Genomic DNA, 13,537 nt, shown 5'->3' with positions numbered 1-13,537 from the left:
TCCCTGAAGATTTTTCTTCATGAAACTCCAAGAAATATTGTCAAAAGCTTTCTCCGCGTCTACAAATATCAAAACTGCTTTGGTATTAATATTTGTTTGAAGCTTTTCCAGTGGCGTAGCGTGGGGGGTGCAGGGGGGGCCGGCCGCACCGGGTGCAACATCTGGGGGTTAGGGTTAGGGGGCGCAAATCCACGGGTTAGGGGGCGCAGATTACTTGCCTTGCCCCGGGTGCTGACAACCCACGCTACGCCACTGAGCTTTTCTAAAATGTTAATTATATTCCTCGTGTTGTCAGACAAATGTCTGCCTGGGAGAAAGCCAGCTTGATCTTTATGTATCTACTCCATTAATACTTTTTTCAGGCTTTTAGCCAAAATGTCTGCAAAAAATTTATAATCCACATTAAGCAGGGATATGGGGCGGTAGTTCTTAAGTTGTGTCTTTTCAGACTCGGTTTTCGGTATAAGGAAATCAGCAGCTCTGCAACTTACGTCCGTTGGAGGGTTGGGCCTCTGAGCACCCCAAGTGCCTCACTTCACAAACAAGCAGACTTCAGAGCCAGCTCTAGGTTGGTGCTGGTGTGGTAGGTTCTTTCATGGAGCTTTGACTGTGTTAGGCCATGGAAGGCTGGGATGCTAATGAAACTGCTCCATGGAGTGAATATTGTGGGTTTAGAAATCAAATCTAAAAATGCATATTCTTACTAGTAAGCATGTGTGGGGATTAAAATCACAGAGCAGTATTGCTGTTAGGTGGACTCAGATCAATGCAATTGGTAGAGAAGGCTCTGTGTTATTTCATTTCCCCTCCTCTCTTGGTAGGGAAGAAGAAAAGAAGTATTTTCTGTTCCTTCTCTCTCTCTCTCTCTCTCTCTCTCTCTCTCTCTCTCTCTCTCTCTCCAACCAGCCGATGGGAGAAGACTTGTATCTGCTTGCTCCAGCATCAGGCTCATGCCTGAGGCTGCTTTCACTGTAAATACAAGTATTTTACCTGCATTTATTTTTACTGCTGTTGTTGCTAAGGGCAGGTGCTTGACTGTGAGCAAACTATATGTTTTAACCATACTTTTCAGTCGGTGGCCTGTTTACAGGGTAACAGAAGGGGGAGATCAGCCTAAAGGCTTTTGTTTTTACTGTTTAAGATGCTCGGCACTGTGCTTCTAAACACAAGCGATAAGCTGATGTTTTGTCTGTTGGCCAGGTTTGTGGAGGAATAAAATATAGTTAATATATTCCCTCACCTACATGGTAAAACCTAACCAACATCTACCATAATGTGAAATCAAGCCATTCCAGGAGGTGTGCCGGAAGCTGAGGAGTGAGGGAGCAAATCATTTGATTCTGCTCCCTTGCCTCAGCCATGACCCCTCTGGTGGTGGGCAGACTGGGGGGTAGACTTCCTAGAAGCCTTCTCTTCCATAGTAGCCAGGCCTGTATAGCCATTGCATTGCTGGTGGTGCCAGATCACAGGGTCTTTCTCAGAGCAGCAAGATACCAGGTCAGAGCACAATCTGGCTTGATTGCTCTTCAGTTGTTGGCAATTGTGTAGTGGATCCAGTCTTCAAAGATGCAGACCTTGGTGTACAGCCCCAGCCGGTTCTCTTCACTGCAGCTTTTCTTCCAGGACAGCAGTCCTTGGATGGCTTCTTCACACACCAGGGGGCTGCCCACATCTCCCTAAGACACAGACAACAGCTTTGGGACTCTCCAGGGCACAGGATCAAATCATGGCAATTTCTCACTGTCGTTATTTGAACTCTCAGGCCCTGGAGCACTGCCTGCAGCAGGAGAGAGGGAGCTGTGTGAGGCTTTCCCCAGCCACAAGTACCGTACCTCCTGAGTGGTCCCAAGAAGTTGGCTCTTGCAGCTGGAGAATTTCTCTTCCCCTGTTGGGCTGGGTGTGCGCTTGCGCTTACAGCCCCTCTGTCCCTCTCAAGAATGCGGGAATGACATAAATGCTATTTAACTTTGATATGGGGAGGATTTGGCACATGGCTTTTTATTGTACTTTTCAAATATATTATGCTTTGTTGTTTAGTTCTGGTTAATGTCTGGCCAGTAAGCTACTAGCCTGCCTATGGAGAATGCTTGTGCTTGTGAGTGATTTGGTTGGAGACAGCTCTAGTCTGAAGGGAAGCATTCATCTATATGGTGTGTGTGGATGCACATAATTAGACCATGTTACTGAACTCAACGTCAGGGACACCTATACAACCTTACCTCCCACCAAAAAGTGCAGGCTCAGGGGGCCACCAAAACCACACCTCTCACCCATGGCTTGGAGTGGCTAGGAGCACACATGCCCATCTGGGAGGCCAGGCAAGGCATGCAGGCTCCTCTAGGCACCCATCTCATCAGCCCTGCAGGACCATCTCCCAGGTTGGCCAGTGGTGCTATTTGAACTGTGAGTGGAGTGCCAAGTGGCGCTTGGATAGAAGAAAGATAGAGACAGCAGGTGAGAGTTTCCAGGAAGAGAGGGAGGGAGAGATGAAGAAGAGCAGTCCTGATGGTCATAGAGAAAATCACAGGCAGAGCATGAAAGGTGACAAAAAGCAAACTTTTGGAGTTTCTGGTCCATGGTCTCTCCCAGCTTCACATGTACTGATACAGCTTCTGGCCAAGATCGCAAGGGAGTCAAGGTATGCCTCTGCTTGTCTGCTCCCCACCCCCACCCCCAATCACTGGACTTGCCAGTAAAAAGAGAAGAGCCTCACCTTGCAGGCATCTTGGCTGCTGTCCAGCTGTCCAGCACAAAGCATCCATTCAGTGAACCGTCCTGTGTAGACATTGTTGCACGTGGCATCAGATGTGACTGGAAGGTAGGAGCACTGCAGAAGGTTGTCTGTTCCATCAGCTGTAAGCCCAAAATATGTTGATCCTGAGCAGCTGCCTGGGGCAAGGCAGGAGGGAGACTCTTATGCTCAGGCCTCACCCCTCTCTCCTTGAGCTCTTTCTGCTTCAAGGGGGCACTGCCACCTGCCATGAATCTATCATAGAACAATGAATTGTTGGTGCCTCCCTCGCATTTGCCGTAGTTACAAGAATAAAACAGAAAAAAAGAAAAACAGAAAATACAGAATACAGGGGGAAAAAACAATTAAAAACAAATCCATCTTTCCATATCTTATCTATCATTTGCTTGTTTCCTTGACCTCCTCACACCTCCCTTTTTTGTATTCTAGTTCATTAGTTGTTTCAGCAAATCCTTTCCTTCATTATTTTTATCTTACTAATTTATCTTAATATATTGTAACTTTACATTCTGACCTGTTAACAATCTATTTCATATTCTGTTATTCAATTTGCCTTACTTTATTTAACCTTATCTTACCGTGAAATACCTTAAAACTTAAAACTTAATGCTTATTTATACATAACTCCTTATATCATTTCTACTAAAGCCAGACAGTTTCATTCCAACATTTTCCCTAATATTCATTAATTTTACACTAGATCCCAAAATAAAAGTTTTTCTTTATAGCCTCTTCCAATTTTCATCCAACGTCCCTTCTTCCTGGTCTCGGATTATGTCAGTCCTTACTGTCCATTCCATCTAGTCCATCAACCTGGTAGTCTTATGTCCGAGGCTCTTAAATCTCTTCCATGCTCCTTCTGCAGATCTTCTTCTTGTTGTTCATACTTGCACTTTTCCTTATCTTTTGTTGATCTCTTTCTTGATTTCTTTCCTTTCTCATTGAGTAGGTCTCTGGGGGATTTCAGCCCATAATTATCTCCATCTCCCCTCATCAGACCAGCCCATTCCCCACAGTCCCACTCCCCACAGTCATCAATATAATTCAAAAAATATTTAACAGCATATTTCAAAGTCCCTCCAAAGTTAAGAGCCTCCTCAGCTCCAGACTCCCTCTGGCCCATTCCAAATTCAATCTTCCAAAACAACGGCTTATGCTCCTGCAGGGCCTCAGATCTCTCCATTTGTATTGCTTAAGGTACAACCGCAGCCTCCTCCATTATCATCTGCCCTTGCATTTGCCCAGTCGAACCAGTTTCCTGAGTTGGTCCCTGTATGATTTCTGTGTCAGTATTCCCTGTTTGTCCACATTCACTTACTACAACAGTCATCAAATCCAACTTCTCATTCATCAAATCCATCTTCTCATGCAACTGCTCCAGCAAAGCGCTTGTCTTGCAAAAAGCAAGCACCAAGACTTCTTCCAAACACATTTTTATTCAAGGTCGCAGTCTGTTTCCACGATCTTAATCTCGCAGCTGTGAAGTCCCCAAGTAAACTGCAGCAACAATTTAACAAGCTCCCTCTAGAGGAGACAATTTCTAAAGCATGTCCAACAAAAGAAAGTTACTTTCAATTTTCAAATATTTTGTTTCTTTAGAATGCAAAAGGCAACATTGGAATCAGTTTGTTTCTCTCCAACAATTCCTGTCTCTGACCCCCGTTCCCAGGTTTGAGACGGTGGAAACTTATTTTTCTTTACTCCCTCTCCTGCAGGCTTAAACAGTCAAATCCCCCCCCCCCTTTTCTCCTGCTTCCAAGGGGTTTTTAGTGGTTATAAATGAAGGAAATTTCGACCTTTATAAAACAACTTTCCAGGCTATTAGCTTACAAGGTTTTTGCTTCAGTCTGTTTACAAAAAGCGGAAGGCAGACTTCCTGTTTTGAACCTTCCCGCTTCGGTGCCAAATTAGGATGTTTCTTGATCCAATTTTCCGTTTCTACTCACGGGTACTTGTTTAGAGTCCAATTGTCGACAGGAAAAAGTCAGCGCTCTCCGGCAATGGCTATGCGGCTTCCCTCCATAAAAATAGCAATCAGTTGCTGGTCCTGGTTAGTCTCTCAGCACCACCCTCTCTGTACTCACAGTTGCTGCTGATCCATTCTGAAGCCAGGCACTGGGTCCCAGCTATGGCACATTGGCTGGGCAAACTGATGGGCACTAGCTGGTTGTGCAAGCTTGATGAGCATGATGTCATAGTCCAGTGTGTAGTTGTTGAACTGCTTATGAGGAAGCAGCTTGGCAGCAGCAATGACCTGTTGCTTCTCCTTAGGAAGAGTCTCAGGGACTTGTAGGCCAAGCCAGACCTCCATGTGGTCTGGGCTGCTGGAAGAAGAGCAGGTAGGTTAATAGTGTTCTCCCTAGAGGTTTTCTGCCTCAGCCTGGGTTGAAAGATTCCTTGCTCACCCTCAAGGATTCTTGTAGGCAGGCAGTCAAATGCACAAGTTGCCCTCCTATTTCAAATGAGAACAGAGCAGCCAACAACAGAGAATGGACTTTATTCCCTGTGGGAGAGAGATTGTGTGCAAAGGGTGTGAAGCAGGCTTATACCCACCTCCTGCTGCACTGAGCTGAGGACAACACCCATTCTTGGCTGATGAGGGCCCCACTGCAGACATGGTGCACTGACTGGAGGGAGACTTGCCACGGCACAGAATCTTGTTGGCACTTGGCACTACCAACCAACTTCTCAGCAGCTGCAACAGCTCAATATATAATTGGTAGAGGAAAAAATCAAGACTTTTTCAATGGTTAGGAACATGCTAAAATGCAATGTGGCCTTGTGAACTCAGGAAATGGTATCCAGCCTATCCCATGACATCTGTCAGCCAGACTACGGTAGCTAGATGAGGGCACTGCATGCAATCTCTTCCTGCTAGTAAACGAAGGCTCAACCTTTTGCCACCATATCCTGCTTTCCAACTCCATCTCCCTGCATAGGAATCCTTTCAATTACTGGTCTCATATTGCAAGTAAGTGTGGCTGGCAACTGTTCCTGATTAATTTCTGCCAGAGTTCTACATACCATCACTCATACTGCTAAAATAAAAGCCACAGTTTTAAACCACAAGAAAGATCATAATGTGTTATTGTAGACTATTGTAGACTATAGTAACTAGGACTTCCGGGTTAGCGCCATCGGCAATGGCAGAATTCCTCTGACTGAGAGGAATTTGTTTCGTGAAAATTTGGGTCTGGCCGCCACGGCGAAGGCGGAGAGCCACTATAAATCACAGGCGGGTGAAGCCTGTGAACGTGGGATTCAGCTGGCACCTTTTGCGCCCCCCCTACTCACGGGGAAACCCAGTTTTGGGGATCCGTAAAAATGTAGGGTGAGTGGCGTGGTGCTTCGAACCGACTGCTTCCATCACGGAGAGAAGCCGCACAGCTGTTGCCAGAGAGCGCTGACTTTTTCCTGTGGACAATTTGATTTTAAAGCAATTACCCGTGAGTAGAGTGGAGAATTGGATTTTTCTAAAAAAAATCTTAATTTGGCATCGAACGGGGGAGGTTCAAAACAGGAAGTCCACCTTCCGGGTTAGCGCCATCGGTAATGGCGGAATCCTTCTGATTAGGAGGGATCTGCTTCGAGAGAATTGGGTCTTACCACTACGGCGAAAGCGGAGACCCTTCAAAAATCACAGGCGGGTGAAACCTGTGAGCGTGGGGGTGTCAGGGGCTCAGGAGCAGAGGCACAGGGGAGAGAGGAAATGGAGAGCGAAGGGGAAGAATCTGAGGGCAGCGTAGGGGAGTATGACAGTGGCACGAGAGATTCCATGAGCTTCTCCAGCGAATCAGAAGATTCCCAGAGGGGGGCGCCGAGGGCCAGGGCAAGGGGGGTCCCAGGGGGGATGCACCAGAAGCAAGGGGCCAGCGGGGACTCCCAAAGCAGCAGCGGGAGATCAGGACCAGCTCCCCCACCAGAGCGTAGTGGGGGGGAAGAGTCCCATGTATCAGGGCCAGCGTCTCCTCCAGCAGGGAGAGAAGATGAGTCAGGGCTGGCCACGCCTCTATCGGAGGGAACGGAGGGGAAGTCAGGTCCAGCTAGCCTCCCCGAAGGGGGAAGCAGTGACAGGAGCAGTGTAACGGTCAGGAGAAAGGTTGCCGGCTGGGCACGTGCGCCAAGTTTGAATGTACAGGCGCGCGGGACAGCAGAAAACCCGGATTGGGAACCAGGTCCTAAAGCCTGCCGGAGGCAGGGGGAAGACTCAGGGGACTCAGCGTCAGAAGAGTCTAGAAAGGGCAAGACCCCAGCGGACAGGCGGACCCAGAGGAGGAAAGAGCAAAGGAAGAGGTGGAGCAAGGCTAGAGTCTTAAACTGGTGTCTGGGGGGAGGAGATTCAGACGGAGCTTCAGCGGTCTAGAGTTTGAGACGTAGAGCTGCGCGCCGCGGCTTTGAAATCGAAAATGAACTTCAATAAAGACTTTTGTATATAACAACGACCTGGCGTTGGTCCTTTGTGAGCTGGGACCTCGGGCAGCTCTGACAGCGGGGAATCCCGATTACGGGTTCTGGAGCGAAGCGAGGTGAGTGGTGCGGTGCGGTGCTGTGAATCGACTGCTTTTTCCTCGGAGCGAAGCCGCACAGCCGTTACCGGAGAGCGCTGACTTTTTCTTGTGACAATTCGACCTTAAAAGCAACTACCCGTGAGTAGGGGAAAATTGGAAGTATAGAAGAGACTTAATTTGACACCGAAGTGGGGAAGGTTTAAACAGGAAGTCCGCCTTCCGCTTTTGTAAATAGATCAAAGCAAAGAGAATACAAGCTAAAGCCTTGGAAAAGACTAAATTCCTAACACAAAAAGCATCGAACCCCCCCCCCCAAGGAAGCAGGGGAAGGAGGGGGGAAGTCTTGGACTGTATATACCTGCAAGAGAGAGGGAAAGAACTTAAAATCCATCACTCAAAACTTGGGAACGGGCTGCCGTGCTTTGAACTGCATATTAACTGTGAACAGACGACTTGCTAACAGCTAGCCCAGCAAGAGAGATACATTGTGGTCAGTTTTCCTCTTCTGCTCTTAAAAACGAGGGAAAGTAACAGAAAGTAACTGAAAAGTAACAAAAATTGGAACTGTTTATTTCTCTTATTGTTTGAGTTTAAAAAGTGGTTTGTTTTTTTTTTGGACTATTGCAACTGTTTCCCCCTAGAGGAAGATTCTGAAACTGTTAAACTGTTACTAGGGGAATTTTCCATTTGCAAAGACAAACTGCGTAGCTGGGATTGACCTTGGCTCTTCTATTGTTTAAGTGTTATGGCAGACGGGAAAGAAAAAGTAGATTTGTCACTCCCAGACAAAACAACAAGGTCTGGGAAGTCTTGGCAGCAAAGAGCGTCAGCATCTGGTCCTTCTGCCTCACCTGCAGCCGTACCAACACAACCTAAACCAAGAGGGATGACATCACAGAAGAAGCTTTGGCGACTGCACTAGGTAAGATAAATGAAGCTTTGGAAAATCTTAGCAGTAAAGTAGAAGCGACAAATGTAAAAGTGGATGCATCAAATGCGAAGGTGGATGCTGCAGATATTAAAATTGATAAAAATACAGAAAGTATAAATAGTTTGGGACAAATGGTGAATACTAACATAGAAGCTATACAGAAATTGATACAGGAATCTGCTTCAACTCGTCAGATTGCAGAGGAAACCAAGGAAAAAGTGGTTGCGGTGGAAGCCAAGGTAACTGAATTAGAAACAAAGAGAGTCCCAGACATACAGAGACAAGTTGAGGACCATAAGCTGATTCTTTCTATGATGGAGCTTAAGGAAAAACAGATGAACTTGAGGATCAGAGCTGTACCTGAATTGGAGAAGGATAGTTTGATAGAATTCCTTACGAAGGAATTTGCAGAGTTTTGGAAGCTGGATTTGGAACAAGAAGGAGTGAAAATTGTGAGTGCCTTTAGGCTTGGAAGAGGAGGGAAAAAGAACAAAGTAAGAGACTGTTTGATTACTCTTCGCTCTAAAAAAGAGAGAGATAAAATTTTGGGTTGGCATTTTCAGAAGACTTTGGAAATACTGCAGACAAGAGTGGAAATATTTAAAGATATTCCGAAATACCTTTTGGACCTTAGGTCCAATTATGGAGATTTGGTTGCTTTGCTGAGAAGGAACGGAATCATTTTAGATGGGAATTTCCCCAAGGCCTATCCTTTAGTTTTAAAGGAAGGAAAATAAAAATAAGATCAGTTGAGGACAAAGAAAAAATTTTGAGCAATCACGGAGAGGATTTACAGAAGGGACTTGGAAAGGAACCAGGAGTATCGGACAGACATCACCAGATAGAGGACTAGAGCAAAGAGTACTGGACAGAAGATCACCTATATTGGACATAGCAAAGCTAAATTTTGGATTGGGCTGCCCAGTGAAAGGGATATCAACACCACCAACAGAACAGGAGCAAGCACTGGGCGCAGTTGGAGGAGACTTAAAGTAACCAGACCATGGCACTGCAAATATTAAGTTGGAACATTAATGGGATGAATTCCCCTGAAAAAAGACGAAGGGTCTTTCATGTATTAAAAAAAGAACACTTGGACTTAATTTGTTTACAAGAAACACATGTGATAAGGCTACATAGGAAAATATTGATAAATAAAAGATTGATTGGGACATGAATTTATTTCATCAGACAAAGTTTAAAAAAGAGGAGTAGTACTCTATGCAAAGGAGAGCCTATCACCGAAATTTCTTTTTAAAGACAACCAAGGAAGATTTGTGGCAATTGAAATTCAATTACAAGGAGAGAAATTTTTGATATTAGGCATTTATGCACCAAATGGGGGAAAATCGGAATTTTTTAAGAAGTTACATGAGACTCTGTTGAACTATATGGACTATAATATGATTTTGATGGGAGATATGAATGGAGTGGTGTCAGGGGCTCAGGAGGAACACAGGGAGGAAAGGAGATGGAGAGCGAAGGGGAAGAATCTGAGGGGAGTGTAGGAGAAGATGACAGTGGCCCGAGAGATTCCATGAGCCTCTCCAGCAAATCAGAAGATTCACAGAAGGGGGCGCCGATGGCCAGGGCAAGGGGGATCCCAAGGGGGACGCTCCAGAAGCAAGGGGCCAGCGGGGACTCCCAGAGCAGCAGTTGGAGATCAGGACCAGCTTCCCCACCAGAGCGAAGTGGGGGGGAAGGATCCCAGATATCGGGACCAGCGTCTCACCCAGTAGGGAGAGAAGATGAGTCAGAACTGGCCACGCCTCCATCACAGAGTGAGGGAACGGAGGGGAAGTCAGGTCCAGCTAGCCCCCCCCCGAGGGGGGAAGCAGTGACAGGAGCAGTGTAACGGTCAGGAGGAAGGTTGCTGGCTGGGCGCACGCGCCAAGTTCAAATGTACAGGCGCGCGGGACAGCAGGAAGCACGGATTGGGAGCCAGGTCCTAAAGCCCACCGGAGGCAGGGGGAAGAATCCGGGGACTCAGCATCAGAAGAGTCCAGAAAGGGCAACACCCCAGCGGACAGGCGGACCCAGAGGAGGAAAGAGCAGAGGAGGAGGTAGAGCAAGGCGAGAGTCTTAAACTGGTGTCTGGGGGGTGGAGATTCAGACGGAGCTTCGGCGGTCTAGGGTTTAAGACGTAGAGCTGCGCGCTACGGCTTTGGAATGGAAACTGAACTTCAATAAAGACTTTTGTATATAACGACGACCTGGCGTTGGTCCTCTGTGAGCTGGGACCTTGGGCAGCTTTGACAGTAAGCTCCGTCTCCAAAAAAAAAACCTTCACAGTGTGAGTTGACGCAGCGAGGGGCAAGACTTGGTGTTTTGCGAGCTCACGAAGATCGGGAAGGATGGCTACAGAGGAGAAAATGACAGCCCTGCAAGAAGCAGTCACGAGGCTTGCCATGGAAGTAGCAGCATCCAGAAAGAGAGAGGAGGAATCAAGGAATCAGCCGCGTTCTGCCAGGATCTGCAAACCAGGTTGGAAATTTTGAGAAAGGAGGGGCTGCCAGGTGCCAAGCCGGAGGGGATTGGCCTCGGAAAGAGGGGGGGCAGCCTCGTGTCTCATTTCGATGGGAGCCTGCAGCAGTATCCTAACTTCAGAGCAGACGTAGTATTCGCGCTCAATTTGCTTCAGAAAGACTTTAGAGATGAGGAGAGGAAAGTGGGGTTCATAATAACTCATCTGCATGGAGAAGCTAAAGCGTGGCTGCGCAATCTTTGGCGCGACAATGATCCCGCCCTCCAAAATTCAGGTGCCTTTATTAAGGCTATGGACGCTTGTTTTCAATCTGCAGTGTATGTGGACATTGCCAGGAGGGATATGCATGGACTAAAACAGGGCAAAGCCACTGTGAGACAATATCACTCCCGCTTTTTTGCGTTGGTTAATGCGCTGGGATGGGAAAAGGACTCAGCTGCCGTCCAAGACCTGTTCTAGGGAGGGCTGAATGTGGCGGTGAAAGATGAAATTGCGAGGGGGGAGAGGCCCAAGAGCACCATGGAAGTCGTCCAAAGAGCGCTGGCGCTTGGGGTGCGTCTGGAAGACCGCCCGTGCAGCAAGGATGAAGGGCATTGGGGATGCACACCAGCCAGATCACCTCCTTTCTTACCCAGAGAGACAGCGCGCGCCCAGTCCACACCTCCACTGGGAGGGGGAGAAGAGCCGATGGAGATAGGTGGTGCCAGGGCTCAGACAGCCACCAGAGCCCCAAAACCGGGAGCAGTCAAGGCGAAGCGTCCTAGAGGGAGCAGGAAGTGTTACATCTGCGACAGTGCACAGCACATGGCCAAAGAGTGTCCCCAGAGGCTCCACAAGCACACTGCAGCCTCAGCAACAGTAAGGGGAGCAGTTCAGCAGGGGGAACAGCTACAGGGAAACGACCAAGCCTGGTTGGAGGCAGAGCCACTGGGGCCCAGCCAGGCGAGTCAGTGAAGCAGCCCCCGGGATTTTACAGCCCACAGACCCCCTCCCGCCCAAACCAGTGGTGCAACTCACTGCATCACTCCAGCTACCCAATGGACTCACCATGGAAGTCCCTATTACCATTGACTCTGGTAGTAATGCAGACTTTATAGGAGGGGATTTCGTCAAACAACATCGCATAGCGCTTTTACCAGCCACTATGCCCCTGAACGTTGTCACGGTTGATGGAAGAGAGCTACTGGGAGGACAGGTGGTACAGCAAACGCCGCCTATGGTGATGCGAATTGGGAATCACCGCAAAGTCATCAGCTTCAACGTCACTCACCTGTCAGACACACCCATAGTATTGGGCATGAGTTGGCTGGACAGGCACAGCCCGGCATTAGCATGGTACCAGCGTCAATTGACCTTCCGCTCCTCCTACTGCGCAGAACACTGCATCCTGACCAGCCAGGAAGATGAGGGGCAAGAGGATGAACCACAGCTACACTTGGGCATGCTGCAAGCGGTACCCGACAAGTACAAGGCATTTTTGGAGGTCTTCTGCGAGAAGGAAGCGGACAAGCTGCCTCCCCACAGCCCCTACGACTGCAAGATTGACCTCCTGCCGGGGGCGATGCTGCCGACTGGAAAACTGTATTCCATGTCTGAAGACGAACTGCAAGAACTCAGGGAGTTCATAGACCACAACTTGAAGCAGGGATTCATCCAAGAATCCAAAGCAGTGGGGGGCAGTCCAGTGTTTTTTGTGAAGAAAAAAGACACGCCCCAAAAGAGGCTTGTAGTTGATTACAGGGTCATAAATTCGAGGACGAAGCCCACGGCATTCCCCATGCCAAAGATCGACGACCTGCTGGCGACGGTGAGGAAGGGACGCATCTTCACCAAGTTGGATCTGCGAGGGGCGTACAACCTTATACGCATGTGTCAGAGCTGCCTCCAGGTCCCAGCTCACAGAGGACCAACGCTAGGCTGTAGTTATGTACAAAAGTCTTTATTGAGATTCAGTCTCCATTTTAAAGCCGCAGCGTGCAGCTCTACGTCCCGACCTTAGACCGGCGAAGTCCTGTCTGAGTCTCCTCCCCCTCCACACCAGTTTAAGACTCTCGCTTTGCTCCACCTCTTCCTAAATTCCTTTCTCCTCTGGGTCCTCCTGCCCGCTAGGGTCTCATCCTTCCTGGACTCCTCTGACGCTGACCCTGACGATTCTTGCCCCTCCTTCCGGCGGGCTTTAGGACCTGGTTCCCTATCCGGGCTACCTTCTGTGCCGCTCGCCTGTACCTTTGAACTTGGCGCGCGCGCCCAGCCTGCAACTTTCCTCTTAACCGTTAACTCGCTCTCTGATGGAGGCGTGGTCCACCCTGACTCATCTTCTCTCGCTGGTGGTGCATGTGTGGGCTCTGACACCTGGAACTCCTCCCCCCCACTACGCTCTGGTGGGGAAGCTGGTCCTGATTTGCAACTGCTGCTCTGGGAGTCCCCGCTGGCCCCTTGCTTCTGGGGTGTCCCCCTTGGGTCGCCCCTTGTCCTGCCCATCGGCGCCCCCTTCTGTGAATCTTCCGATTCGCTGGAGAGGCTCATGGAATCTATCGAGCTGCTGTCATATTCTCCTACGCTGCCCTCGGATTGCTCCCCCTCGCTTTCCATCTCCTCTCCTCCCTGCGCTCCCGCTGAGTCCCTGACATCCATCCCCCCCTCGAAGCCCCCCCTTCCCCCCTCCCCCTCTTCTGGCGTGGGTTCCGGGTGCTCCAATGCTATGGGGGTGCCTGCCGGATACCGGTCTTCCCCCCTGGCATGCTGCCAGTCCGTGACGGGTACATCGACGTCGCTCTCCTCCGCTTCCATCTCGTTGCCGGCGTGCTCGAAACCAGGATCCTCCCCCAACCCGTCCATGCCCCCTTGTTCCCCCATTTCCT

General features: G+C 48.9%; 1 pseudogene across 1 annotated transcript; it reads right to left on the bottom strand.

The window, feature by feature from the left end:
* Positions 1-1,498: 1,498 nt before the first annotated feature.
* Positions 1,499-5,786, bottom strand: LOC307223783 (anionic trypsin-like; annotated as a pseudogene). The gene is made up of 5 exons (XR_013843873.1): positions 5,777-5,786; positions 5,306-5,456; positions 4,837-5,073; positions 2,714-2,853; positions 1,499-1,676 (listed from the first exon to the last, which is right to left on the bottom strand). The product of XR_013843873.1 is annotated as an anionic trypsin-like (transcript).
* Between the last annotated feature and the right edge of the window lie 7,751 nt (positions 5,787-13,537).

The sequence above is a fragment of the Podarcis cretensis genome (genome assembly GCF_951804945.1).
Source record: "Podarcis cretensis genome assembly, chromosome: 9".
NCBI lineage: Eukaryota > Metazoa > Chordata > Lepidosauria > Squamata > Lacertidae > Podarcis > Podarcis cretensis.
The sequence above is the reverse complement of the archived record's forward strand: the minus strand, read 5'-3'. Positions and strand labels throughout refer to the sequence as shown.